At 46.9% G+C, this 15,011-nt stretch overlaps 1 pseudogene; it reads left to right on the plus strand.

The window, feature by feature from the left end:
* Positions 1–13,730: 13,730 nt before the first annotated feature.
* On the plus strand, positions 13,731–14,371 carry LOC123059506 (DIMBOA UDP-glucosyltransferase BX8-like; annotated as a pseudogene).
* The last annotated feature ends 640 nt before the right edge of the window (positions 14,372–15,011 follow it).

The raw sequence follows: 15,011 nt of genomic DNA on the forward strand, positions 1-15,011 counted from the left end.
CGGATAAGAAGGATGGCAAGGTGAACAAAGGTATATGTGATATACATGTTATTGATGTGTACCTTACTAATGCTCGCAGTAGCACCTGGGTATTTGATACTGGTTCTGTTGCTAATATTTGCAACTCGAAACAGGGACTACAGATTAAGCGAAGATTGGCTAAGGACGAGGTGACGATGCGCGTGGGAAAGGATTCCAAAGTCGATGTGATCGCGGTCGGCACGCTACCTCTACATCTACCTTCGGGATTAGTATTAGACCTAAATAATTGTTATTTGGTGCCAGCGTTGAGCATGAACATTATATCTGGATCTTGTTTAATGCGAGACGGTTATTCATTTATATCAGAGAATAATGGTTGTTCTATTTATATGAGTAATATCTTTTATGGTCATGCACCCTTGAAGAGTGGTCTATTCTTATTGAATCTCGAGAGTAGTGATACACATATTCATAATGTTGAAGCCAAAAGATGCAGAGTTGATAATGATAGTGCAACTTATTTGTGGCACTGCCGTTTAGGTCATATCGGTGTAAAGCACATGAAGAAACTCCATACTGATGGGCTTTTGGAACCACTTGATTATGAATTGCTTGGTACTTGCGAACCGTGCCTCATGGGCAAGATGACTAAAACACTGTTCTCCGGTACTATGGAGAGAGCAACAGATTTGTTGGAAATCATACATACAGATGTATGTGGTCCGATGAATATTGAGGCTCGTGGCGGATATTGTTATTTTCTCACCTTCATAGATGATTTAAGCAGATACGGATATATCTACTTAATGAAACATAAGTCTGAAACATTTGAAAAGTTCAAAGAATTTCAGAGTGAAGTGGAAAATCATCGTAACAAGAAAATAAAGTTTCTACGATCTGATCGTGGAGGAGAATATTTGAGTTACGAGTTTGGTGTACATTTGAAACAATGCGGAATAGTTTCGCAGCTCACGCCACCCGGAACACCACAGCGTAATGGTGTGTCCGAATGTCGTAATCGTACTTTACTAGATATGGTGCGATCTATGATGTCTCTTACTGATTTACCGCTATCGTTTTGGGGATACGCTCTAGAGACGGCCGCATTCACGTTAAATAGGGCACCATCAAAATCCGTTGAGACGACGCATTATGAACTGTGGTTTGGCAAGAAACCAAAGTTGTCGTTTCTGAAAGTTTGGGGCTGCGATGCTTATGTGAAAAGGCTTCAACCTGATAAGCTCGAACCCAAATCGGAGAAATGTGTCTTCATAGGATATCCAAAAGAAACTATTGGATACACCTTCTATCACAGATCCGAAACCAAGACTTTTGTTACTAAGTTCGGAAACTTTCTAGAGAAGGAGTTTCTCTCGAAAGAAGTGAGTGGGAGGAAAGTGGAACTTGACGAGGTAACTGTACCTACTCCCTTATTGGAAAGTAGTACATCACAGAAAATTGTTTCAGTGACACCTACACCAGTTAGTGAGGAAGTTAATGATGATGATCATGAAACTTTAGATCAAGATACTACTGAACCTCGTAGATCAACCAGAGTGAGATCCGCGCCAGAGTGGTACGGTAATCCAGTTCTGGAAGTCATGCTATTAGATCATGATGAACCTACGAACTATGAAGAAGCGATGGTGAGCCCAGATTCCGTAAAATGGCTTGAAGCCATGAAATCTGAGATGGGATCCATGTATGAGAACAAATTATGGACTTTGGTTGACTTGCCCGATGATCGGCAAGCAATTGAGAATAACTGGATCTTCAAGAAGAAGACTGACGCTGATGGTAATATTACTGTCTACAAAGCTCGACTTGTCGCAAAAGGTTTTCGACAAGTTCAAGGGGTTGACTACGATGATACCTTCTCACCCGTAGCGATGCTTAAGTCTGTTCGAATCATGTTAGCAATTGCCGCATTTTATGATTATGAAATTTGGCAGATGGATGTCAAAACTGCATTCCTGAATGGATTTCTGGAAGAAGAGTTGTATATGATGCAACCGGAAGGTTTTGTCGATCCAAAGGGAGCTAACAAAGTGTGCAAGCTCCAGCGATCCATTTATGGATTGGTGCAAGCCTCTCGGAGTTGGAATAAATGCTTTGATAGTGTGATCAAAGCATTTGGTTTTATACAGACTTTTGGAGAAGCCTGTATTTACAAGAAAGTGAGTGGGAGCTCTGTAGCATATCTAATATTATATGTGGATGACATATTACTGATTGGAAATGATATAGAATTTCTGGATAGCATAAAGGGATACTTGAATAAGAGTTTTTCAATGAAAGACCTCGGTGAAGCTGCTTACATATTAGGCATTAAGATCTATAGAGATAGATCAAGACGCTTAATTGGACTTTCACAAAGCACATACCTTGACAAAGTTTTGAAAAAGTTCAAAATGGATCAAGCAAAGAAAGGGTTCTTGCCTGTGTTACAAGGTGTGAAATTGAGTAAGACTCAAAGCCCGACCACTGCAGAAGATAGAGAGAAAATGAAAGATGTTCCCTATGCTTCAGCCATAGGCTCTATCATGTATGCAATGTTGTGTACCAGACCTGATGTGTGCCTTGCTATAAGTTTAGCAGGGAGGTACCAAAGTAATCCAGGAGTGGATCACTGGATAGCGGTCAAGAACATCCTGAAATACCTGAAAAGGACTAAGGATATGTTTCTCGTATATGGAGGTGACAAAGAGCTCATCGTAAACGGTTACGTTGATGCAAGCTTTGACACTGATCTGGACGATTCTAAATCGCAAACCGAATACGTGTTTACATTAAACGGTGGAGCTGTCAGTTGGTGCAGTTCTAAACAAAGCGTCGTAGCGGGATCTACATGTGAAGCGGAGTACATAGCTGCTTCGGAAGCAGCAAATGAAGGAGTCTGAATGAAGGAGTTCATATCTGATCTAGGTGTCATACCTAGTGCATCGGGTCCAATGAAAATCTTTTGTGACAATACTGGTGCAATTGCTTTGGCAAAGGAATCCAGATTTCACAAGAGAACCAAGCACATCAAGAGACGCTTCAATTCCATCCGGGATCTAGTCCAGGTGGGAGACATAGAAATTTGCAAGATACATACGGATCTGAATGTTGCAGACCCGTTGACTAAGCCCCTTCCATGAGCAAAACATGATCAGCACCAAGACTCCATGGGTGTAAGAATCATTACCGTGTAATCTAGATTATTGACTCTAGTGCAAGTGGGAGACTGAAGGAAATATGCCCTAGAGGCAATAATAAAGTTATTATTTATTTCCTTATTACATGATAAATGTTTATTATTCATGCTAGAATTGTATTAACCGGAAACATAATACATGTGTGAATACATAGACAAACAGAGTGTCACTAGTATGCCTCTACTTGACTAGCTCGTTAATCAAAGATGGTTATGTTTCCTAACCATGAACAAAGAGTTGTTATTTGATTAACGGGATCACATCATTAGTTGAATGATCTGATTGACATGACCCATTCCTTTAGCTTAACACCTGATCATTTAGTATGTTGCTATTGCTTTCTTCGTGACTTATACATGTTCCTATGACTATGAGATTATGCAACTCCCGTTTACCGGAGGAACACTTTGGGTGCTACCAAACGTCACAACGTAACTGGGTGATTATAAAGGAGCATTACAGGTGTCTCCAAAGGTACATGTTGGGTTGGCATATTTCAAGATTAGGATTTGTCACTCCGATTGTCGGAGAGGTATCTCTGGGCCCTCTCGGTAATGCACATCACATAAGCCTTGACAGCATTACAACTAATATGTTAGTTGTGAGATGATGTATTACGGAAAGAGTAAAGAGACTTGCCGGTAACGAGATTGAACTAGGTATTGGATACCGACGATCGAATATCGGGCAAGTAACAATCCGATGACAAAGGGAACAACGTATGTTGTTATGCGGTTTGACCGATAAAGATCTTCGTAGAATATGTAGGAGCCAATATGGGCATCCAGGTCCCGCTATTGGTTATTGACCGGAGACATCTCTCGGTCATGTCTACATTGTTTTCGAACCGTAGGGTCCGCACGCTTAAAGTTACGATGACAGTTGTTATGAGTTTTATGCATGTTGAAGTACCGAAGTTAGTTCCGAGTCCCGGTTGTGATCACGGACATGACGAGGAGTCTCGAAATGGTCGAGACATAAAGATTGATATATTGGATGACTATATTCGGACACCGGAAGTGTTCCGGATGAATTTCGGATAAAACCGGAGCACCGGGTGGTTACCGGAACCCCCCTGGGGGTTAATGGGCCTTATGGGCCCAATATGGAGAAGAGGAAGGGGCTGCCAGGGCAGGCCGCGCGCCCCCTCTCCCCCTAGTCCGAATTGGACAACGAGGGAGGGACGGCGCCCCCCTTTCCTTCTCTCCCCCCTCTCTCCTACTTGGACAAGGAAAAGGGGGAGGAGTCCTACTCCCGGTAGGAGTAGGACTCCTCCTGCACCCACCTCCTGGCCGGCCGCACCCCTCCCCTTGTCTCCTTTATATACGGAGGCAAGGGGGCACCCTAGAACACACAATTGATCCTCGTGATCGTTCCTTAGCCGTGTGCGGTGCCCCCTGCCACCATATTCCACCTCGGTCATATCGTTGTAGTGCTTAGGCGAAGCTCTGCGTCGGTAGAACATCATCATTGTCACCACGCCGTTGTGCTAACGGAACTCATCCCCGAAGCTTTGCTGTATCAGAGCCCGGGGAGCGTCATCGAGATGTACGTGTGCTAAGAACTCGGAGGTGCCGGAGTAACGGTGCTTGGATCGGTCAGACCGGGAAGAAGACATACGACTACTTCCTCTACATTGTGTCAACGCTTCCGTTGTGATCTACAAGGGTACATAGATCACACTCTCCCCTCTCGTTGCTATGCGTCACCATGATCTTGCGTGTGCGTAGGAAATTTTTTGAAATTACTGCGTTCCCCAACAGTGGTATCAGAGCCAGGTTTTATGGTTTGATGTTATTTGCACGAGTAGAACACAAGTGAGTTGTGGGCGATATAAGTCATACTGCCTACCAGCATGTCATACTTTGGTTCTGCGGTATTGTTGGAAGAGACGACCCGAACCAACATTACGCGTACGCTTACGCGAGACCGGTTCTACCGACGTGCTTTGCACATAGGTGGCTTGCGGGAGACTGTCTCTCCAACTTTAGTTGAACCAAGTGTGGCTACGCCCGGTCCTTGCGAAGGTTAAAACGGCATCAACTTGACAAACTATCGTTGTGGTTTTGATGCGTAGGTGAGATTGGTTCTTACTTAAGCCCGTAGCAGCCACGTAAAACTTGCAACAACAAAGTAGAGGACGTCTAACTTGTTTTTGCAGGGCATGTAGTGATGTGATATGGCCAAGACATGATGCTAAATTTTATTGTATGAGATGATCATGTTTTGTAACCGAGTTATCGGCAACTGGCAGGAGCCATATAGTTGTCGCTTTATTGTATGCAATGCAATCGCGATGTAATGCTTTACTTTATTACTAAGCGGTAGTGATAGTCGTGGAAGCATAAGATTGGAGAGACGACAACAATGCTACGATGGAGATCAAGGTGTCGCGCCGGTGACGATGGTGATCACGACGGTGCTTCGGAGATGGTGATCACAAGCACAAGATGATGATGGCCATATCATATCACTTATATTGATTGCATGTGATGTTTATCTTTTATGCATCTTATCTTGCTTTGATTGACGGTAGCATTATAAGATGATCTCTCACTAAATTATCAAGAAGTGTTCTCCCTGAGTATGCACCGTTGCGAAAGTTCTTCGTCCTGAGACACCACGTGATGATCGGGTGTGATAGGCTCTACGTTCAAATACAACGGGTGCAAAACAGTTGCACACGCGGAATACTCAGGTTATACTTGATGAGCCAAGCATATACAGATATGGCCTCGGAACACAAAGACCAAAGGTCGAGCGTGAATCATATAGTAGATATGATCAACATAGTAACGTTCACCAATGAAACTACTCCATCTCACGTGATGATCGGACATGGTTTAGTTGATTTGGATCACGTGATGACTTAGAGGATTAGAGGGATGTCTATCTAAGTGGGAGTTCTTAAGTAATATGATTAATTGAACTTAAATTTATCATGAACTTAGTCCCTGATAGTATCTTGATTGTTTATGTTGATTGTAGATAGATGGCTCGTGCTGTTGTTCCGTTGAATTTTAATGCGTTCCTTGAGAAAGCAAAGTTGAAAGATGATGGTAGCAATTACATGGACTGGGTCCGTAACTTGAGGATTATCCTCATTGCTGCATAGAAGAATTACGTCCTGGAAGCACCGCTGGGTGCCAGGCCTGCTGCTGGAGCAACACCAGATGTTATGAAACGTCTGGCAGAGCAAAGCTGATGACTACTCGATAGTTCAGTGTGCCATGCTTTACGGCTTAGAATTGGGACTTCAACGACGTTTTGAACGTCATGGAGCATATGAGATGTTTCAGGAGTTGAAGTTAATATTTCAAGCAAATGCCCGGATTGAGAGATATGAAGTCTCCAATAAGTTCTATAGCTGCAAGATGGAGGAGAACAGTTCTGTCAGTGAGCATATACTCAAAATGTCTGGGTATAATAATCACTTCATTCAATTGGGTCCAGATGATTGCGTCATTGACAGAATTCTCCAATCACTGCCACCAAACTACAAGAGCTTCGTGATGAACTATAATATGCAAGGGATGAACAAGACTATTCCCAAGCTCTTCGCAATGCTGAAAGCTGCGGAGGTAGAAATCAAGAAGGAGCATCAAGTGTTGATGGTCAACAAGACCACTAGTTTCAAGAAAAAGGGCAAAGGGAAGAAGAAAGGGAACTTCAAGAAGAACGGCAGGCAAGTTGCTACTCAAGAGAAGAAACCCAAGTCTAGACCTAAGCCTGAAACTGAGTGCTTCTACTGCAAGCAGACTGGTCACTGGAAGCAGAACTGCCCCAAGTATTTGGCGGATAAGAAGGATGGCAAGGTGAACAAAGGTATATGTGATATACATGTTATTGATGTGGACCTTACGAATGCTCGCAGTAGCACCTGGGTATTTGATACTGGTTCTGTTGCTAATATTTGCAACTCGAAACAGGGACTACAGATTAAGCGAAGATTGGCTAAGGACGAGGTGACGATGCGCGTGGGAAACAGTTCCAAAGTCGATGTGATCGCGGTCGGCACGCTACCTCTACATCTACCTTCGGGATTAGTATTAGACCTAAATAATTGTTATTTGGTGCCAGCGTTGAGCATGAACATTATATCTGGATCTTGTTTAATGCGAGACGGTTATTCATTTAAATCAGAGAATAATGGTTGTTCTATTTATATGAGTAATATCTTTTATGGTCATGCACCCTTGAAGAGTGGTCTATTCTTATTGAATCTCGAGAGTAGTGATACACATATTCATAATGTTGAAGCCAAAAGATGCAGAGTTGATAATGATAGTGCAACTTATTTGTGGCACTGCCGTTTAGGTCATATCGGTGTAAAGCGCATGAAGAAACTCCATACTGATGGGCTTTTGGAACCACTTGATTATGAATCGCTTGGTACTTGCGAACCGTGCCTCATGGGCAAGATGACTAAAACACCGTTCTCTGGTACTATGGAGAGAGCAACAGATTTGTTGGAAATCATACATACAGATGTATGTGGTCCGATGAATATTGAGGCTCGTGGCGGATATCGTTATTTTCTCACCTTCACAGATGATTTAAGCAGATACGGATATATCTACTTAATGAAACATAAGTCTGAAACATTTGAAAAGTTCAAAGAATTTCAGAGTGAAGTGGAAAATCATCGTAACAAGAAAATAAAGTTTCTACGATCTGATCGTGGAGGAGAATATTTGAGTTATGAGTTTGGTGTACATTTGAAACAATGCGGAATAGTTTCACAGGTCACGCCACCTGAAACACCACAGCGTAATGGTGTGTCCGAACGTCGTAATCGTACTTTACTAGATATGGTGCGACCTATGATGTCTCTTACTGATTTACCGCTATCATTTTGGGGATACGCTCTAGAGACGGCCGCATTCATGTTAAATAGGGCACCATCAAAATCCGTTGAGACGACGCCTTATGAACTGTGGTTTGGCAAGAAACCAAAGTTGTCGTTTCTGAAAGTTTGGGGCTGCGATGCTTATGTGAAAAAGCTTCAACCTGATAAGCTCGAACCCAAATCGGAGAAATGTGTCTTCATAGGATATCCAAAGGAAACTATTGGATACACCTTCTATCACAGATCCGAAGCCAAGCCTTTTGTTGCTAAGTTCGGAAACTTTCTAGAGAAGGAGTTTCTCTCGAAAGAAGTGAGTGGGAGGAAAGTGGAACTTGACGAGGTAACTGTACCTGATCCCTTATTGGAAAGTAGTACATCACAGAAAATTGTTTCAGTGACACCTACACCAGTTAGTGAGGAAGTTAATGATGATGATCATGAAACTTCAGATCAAGATACTACTGAACCTCGTAGATCAACCAGATTGAGATCCGCGCCAGAGTGGTATGGTAATCCAGTTCTGGAAGTCATGCTATTAGATCATGATGAACCTACGAACTATGAAGAAGCGATGGTGAGCCCAGATTCCGTAAAATGGCTTGAAGCCATGAAATCTGAGATGGGATCCATGTATGGGAACAAAGTATGGACTTTGGTTGACTTGCCCGATGATTGGCAAGCAATTGAGAATAAATGGATCTTCAAGAAGAAGACTGACGCTGATGGTAATATTACTGTCTTCAAGACAAACAGAGTGTCACTAGTATGCCTCTACTTGACTAGCTCGTTAATCAAAGATGGTTATGTTTCCTAACCATGAACAAAGAGTTGTTATTTGATTAACGGGATCACATCATTAGTTGAATGATCTGATTGACATGACCCATTCCTTTAGCTTAGCACCCGATCGTTTAGTATGTTGCTATTGCTTTCTTCATGACTTATACATGTTCCTATGACTATGAGATTATGCAACTCCCGTTTACCGGAGGAACACTTTGGGTGCTACCAAACGTCACAACGTAACTGGGTGATTATAAAGGAGCATTACAGGTGTCTCCAAAGGTACATGTTGGGTTGGCGTATTTCGAGATTAGGATTTGTCACTCCGATTGTCGGAGAGGTATCTCTGGGCCCTCTCGGTAATGCACATCACATAAGCCTTGCAAGCATTACAACTAATATGTTAGTTGTGAGATGATGTATTACGGAATGAGTAAAGAGACTTGCCGGTAACGAGATTGAACTAGGTATTGGATACCGACGATCGAATCTCGGGCAAGTAACAATCTGATGACAAAGGGAACAACATATGTTGTTATGCGGTCTGACCGATAAAGATCTTCGTAGAATATGTAGGAGCCAATATGGGCATCCAGGTCCCGCTATTGGTTATTGACCGGAGACGTGTCTCGGTCATGTCTACATTGTTCTCGAACCGTAGGGTCCGCACGCTTAAAGTAACGATGACAGTTGTTATGAGTTTCATGCATGTAGAAGTACCGAAGTTAGTTCGGAGTACGGGATGTGATCACGGACATGACGAGGAGTCTCAAAATGGTCGATACATAAAGATTGATATATTGGATGACTATATTCGGACACCGGAAGTGTTCCGGATGAATTTCGGATAAAACCGGAGCACCGGGGGGTTACCGGACCCCCCCCCTCCCCCGAGGGGGGGGGGGTTAATGGGCCTTATGGGCCCAATATGGAGAAGAGGAAGGGGCTGCCAGGGCAGGCCGCGCGCCCCCTCTCCCCCTAGTCCGAATTAGACAAGGAGGGAGGGGCGGTGCCCCCCCCTTTCCTTCTCTCCCCCCTCTCTCCTACTTGGACAAGGAAAAGGGGGAGGAGTCCTACTCCCGGTAGGAGTAGGACTCCTCGTGCGCCCACCTCCTGGCCGGCCGCACCCCTCCCCTTGGCTCCTTTATATACGGAGGCAAGGGGGCACCCTAGAACACACAATTCATCCTCGTGATCGTTCCTTAGCCGTGTGCGGTGCCCCCTGGCACCATATTCCACCTCGGTCATGTCGTTGTAGTGCTTAGGCGAAGCCCTGCGTCGGTAGAACATCATCATCGTCAGCCGTTGTGCTGACGGAACTCATCCCCGAAGCTTTGCTGGATCGGAGCCCGGGGAGCGTCATCGAGCTGTACGTGTGCTAAGAACTCGGAGGTTTCGGAGTAACGGTGCTTGGATCGGTCGGATCGGGAAGAAGACGTACGACTACTTCCTCTATGTTGTGTCAACGCTTCCGTTGCGATCTATAAGGGTACGTAGATCATACTCTCCCCTGTCGTTGCTATGCATCACCATGATCTTGCGTGTGCGTAGGAATTTTTTTGAAATTACTGCGTTCCCCAACAAGTTGTCCTACTGTCTGCTCTAGATAAGCTTGATTACAGTTCATATTTAGGTAGAAAATGGCTAGAACTTGTGTATTTCTAGATTTTGTCTATTTGACCCACCTGAGGCGAAAATTACGCCGGTTGCCCCGTTTCAAACAGTTTTTCAGGCCAGTGCCTCGCCTATCTCTCTTTTTTGAGCTACTTCTCATGTCTGCTACCGCTAGCTGACTAGGGCTTTTTTTTCTTGTGTCTGCTCCAGCACGTGTATACCACCACCAGCTCGTGCGCTTCCGGCCCGTGTGTGTTCCTCCAAAAACTAAAATCACCCAATCCATCATGGATGATGTCCAACATTTCCCCGCCATCAGTTAGCTTCGCGATCGGTTGCGTCATACTGGCGAACAGAGAGCGGGCACCCAATTGATTCATGTCCGGCGTTCTCAACTAGACAAGCTGCGAGGATGGCCAGTCAGCGAAATGGAGGGACGCGAAATGGCACGGACATGTCGGAAAGTGGTCGAGCACCGGTGTTGATAGCCGAGCTACGATGCGGTGTACTAGTACAATGGCTGCATCTCCGCCATCCAGAGCAGCGAGTCCATCGGCGATGGCATCCCCCGCCTAGCCCCTGGCCTCCGTCCCTGCTCGCCACCTTTCTTCGGAGATGTCGGGTGGCCGGCTGCCACAATTGCTTTCTCCGTGCTCCTTTGGACTCATTTTTGTGCTCGTTGCGGACCTTGGAGGAGGGGTTGTCGGTTGGAGGAAGGGGACGACTGGGAGTTTGAGACGTGAGAGATCGAGGTGGATGGAGACGTGTGGATCGAATGTGGGGGACGGGGGAGGGTCTAATATAGCAGTGCATGACCAGGAGAGATAGCCCAATCTCCAGAACCTTCGGTACTGCACGGGGTCGCGGCAATCGCGCACCACATGGTCGCGAGCCAGGCAACGATAGCAGCGCGCCATTAGGTTCAGGTTTTTGGGAGGTATCGAGAAGCGGGTAGGGGGATGAGGTGGTTGTGCATGCTATATGAGGAAGAGATCAAGGCATGGCATAAGATTTCCATGCAACTGTCCTCCCATCGATATCCTGGCTGTGCGGCAGCCGATTTGGAAGCGAAGCAGATCCCTCGGGGCCTCCGTTTGTCACATCCCGTGAACAAGAGCTGGGCAGGGACGGATTGACTGGATATGGACGGGTCGAGGGCGGAGTGAGTTGACCACGGGGGCCGCGGGCCTTAGCAAAATCCCAAGGGCGCGTGCATCTAGCAAGGGTCACCTCTGCATAGGATGAGGCACGGGATTGACCTGGATCACGAGGGTAGGCGCGTGTGAAGGATGAAGAAGGGTTGCATGCATGCCCAAGAGCGGGCGCCATTCACCAGTAGCTCGCAACAATTGCAGAGGGCCAATCGATAAGAGGAGCAGGCCAGCAGGGAAAATCTAAAAGAAGAGGCCGCCGTTTTGGCCATAGTGGCATGGGCTGCGCAAATCCTACATGGTGGAGCAGACAGTAAATGGCGAGGGTCCAAGTGTCGATCACTAGGGCCACTAGGGGGAACGCAAACATAGTTTTTTTTTCTCGAAACCTGACCAGAGTCGCGCGTTAATGAGGCAAAAGGGGAGGCAGCTAGCAAGAAGGTGGAAGGAGGCTTCAGATAGGCCGCAGAGCTGCATGGCCCATCCGCGGGCACTGAACGGGCACCCCTCAAATGTAATCCACATCCGGACACCTCAATTATCGTATCTCAATTCCATACAAAGTCATGCAACTACGTCGATGATGCACACACAATGCCTGGTCACTCCATCACTACTAACTAAACATGCAATTGGACTACCAAAATTTGGCATGTTTGGCTATGGTGGAGTTCATCCACGGCTGCCCTTCTCCTTCCCGGTGCCCTTGCCATCCGTCTCGCGGAAGTACCGGTCGAAGACGCGGTATGGATCGAGTCAGATCTACTTGTCGTCGGAGCTGTCCTCGCCGTCACTGTCCGCCATCTCCTCCTTCGGTGGTAGTTCGACCACGGCACAAACCGCCCGATTCTGCTCTGCCGTTTCTTCAAAATATGGGCGCGGATGGCTTCCTCCTCTGCGGCCGCCCGCGCTCCCGCATCAGCCGCCGCCATTTCCTCCGTGATACAGGCCTCAGTGGACCTTATCCTTTCCTTCCCATGGCGGGGCGACCGTTCCTGTAGGACTCATAGTCTGCCCTACCGATGATGGGAAGGAGAGAGGTTCTGGCTGCCGGGGCCGCGATGATCCAGCCCCAGATGACCCGAGCGTCGGTTGAGCCGATGCTATGGAGTCGCGGCGGGCAGATCCGTCGGTCGACCGAGCCTGTCCTCCTAAGAGCATCTCCGTGCAATGCGAACCACCATTGCCTTCTCCAACCCGCACGGGATGACACCGCAGTCAGATCCGCTGCCTGCCATACGGCCGGAAACCGCCGAAAACGAGCTCGGGTGGTGGATGGGAGTGAAGGGGAGTGAAGTGAAGTGGCCAGGGGAATGGTCCGGCAAGCGGACGGGGAGGAATATATGTGGGTTCGGGTGGGCCAGCATGAGTTGGGTCCGACGTGACGGGCATGTCGGGACGCCTCCATATCCGCCCTATATTTGGGCTGGATATGAGGGGTGCCGGTCAGCCCAGACGTTTGAGACCCGTTTAAGGCGTTTTTCTGGATCAAAAATTCGTAACCGGTCAGTAACCGGGCGAACCGCCTGAACATTTGAGCAGGGTTTAAGACACCCGGCTGTAGATACTCTAAGCGCAGCAGCAGCAGAGCCCAACGAATGGCGCAGAGCAGGGCGAAGAAATAGTTGGGTGGAGGAGTAACGTTGGATGGGGGACCTAGTAGCTTATTAGGTCGTCCAACGGAGAGGCTGTAATCTTCTCCTGGACCTAACCTTTCTCGACCGTGGATCTGCCGCCGTGCACAGACACCCTATAATAAACAAACGTTGGCGGACTATTTTTTCGTGACCACTTGGATGGGTGGATTTTTCCAATAGCGGGATCGTTGGTAAGCTGTCGGTTAGTGTCTTCATCAATCATCATCCTCAATTATACCAGTAGCAGGCTGCCATTCCACACGTTGCGCACACGAGGAGTGTGGATGTACATCGGCATGAATTGAAAACCGATCGAAAGCTCAGCATAATAACGCATTTCGTTAAGCAAACCCCACATTCGGACCCTTGGTGTCCATCCATCGTCTCCCGCTCAAACCCATTCAGCGCGCTCATAAATCTCCAATGATTGCCTTTCCCGTATAAAAGCCAACAGCACACGGATCCATATGCCCATCGGTAATCAGGCACGTACTCCTCCTACTCGCTAACGGAGGCCATGGCCAGCGCGGCGAACAAGGCTCCGGCGAGCGGTGGCGCCCGGCGCGTGCTGTTGTTTCCGCTGCCGTTCCAGGGCCACATCAACCCGATGCTGCAGCTCGCCGCCGTGCTGCACGCCCGGGGCCTCCGTGTCACCGTCTTCCACTCCGCGTTCAACGCCCCGGACCCCGCGCGCCGCCCCGCGGGCTACCGCTTCGTCACCGTCGGCGCCTCAGTGCCGATCGCAGACCTCGTCCCCACCGGCAGCCACGGCACTTCGCCGAGGCGCTCCTTCGCATCAACGAGCGTCTCGAGGCGCCTTTCGAGGACAGCCTCCGCCAGTTGCTCCTCGAGGAGGAGGGAGCGCCGGCATGCCTGGTGGTAGACTCCAACCTCCGGGGGATGCAGGTGGTCGCGCACCGTCTCGGCGTGCCGACGCTGGTGCTGCGCACGGGTGCCGCCGCCTGCCTCTTGGCTTACATGGCCTTCCCGGCGCTCTGCGATAAGGGCGTCCTCCCGCCACAAGGTACCTATAGTCCTACATCAACCTAACAGACGAGAAAATAATTCTACCATGCACGGGACATTCCTCTTCGAGATTCCGGTGCATGCATGCTTAGTGTTGATCATATTCCTTTGTGACTTGTCAGCCGGTGAATCATCTTTATCCCATGCATGCATATTTTTGCCAAGGATTGCATGCGCCACCAACCACACTATTCTATTCACCCTCCCGTGCTTTTTTATTCGATCTTTTAAACTGAAAGTCTAATTTAAGCTTCCTTTTATGTTTCTTATGACAAGGACTTTGAAACAAGATCGCTCATAAATATATTTTGACAAATTTTGAATTTTGAATTCTGAAACATGGTGAAAGAAAACGATGCACTCTAGAACTTGAAAGAAACTAATAAAACTTGAGAAGAACCAATGATAATTACCAATTCGTAATATTAGGTTTCAGCTGCCAAGTTTACCAAGTACTCCCTCCATCCCATGATATAAGACACTATTACATCCGATATGTGAACCTATAAGAGCATGTTGGATGCAATAATGTTTTATATTAGGGGACGGAGGGAGTACCATATGTATACATCAGCTTGATGCCCATTGGCACTCAATCTAACATTATGATATACTAATGTACACAATGAACTACAATAAGACTAGTGATTGAGACCGTATGAAACTAGCGATGGAAAACAAGGTTACATGCATATTTTGGCAACAAATGGAAGCAAGAGGATATTCAATTTTCCTTACAAATTGCATAATTTTTCTGGCGCTCTGTGACAAG

This window comes from Triticum aestivum, chromosome 3A (genome assembly GCF_018294505.1).
Source record: "Triticum aestivum cultivar Chinese Spring chromosome 3A, IWGSC CS RefSeq v2.1, whole genome shotgun sequence".
In the NCBI taxonomy this organism is placed as follows: Eukaryota; Viridiplantae; Streptophyta; class Magnoliopsida; order Poales; family Poaceae; genus Triticum; species Triticum aestivum.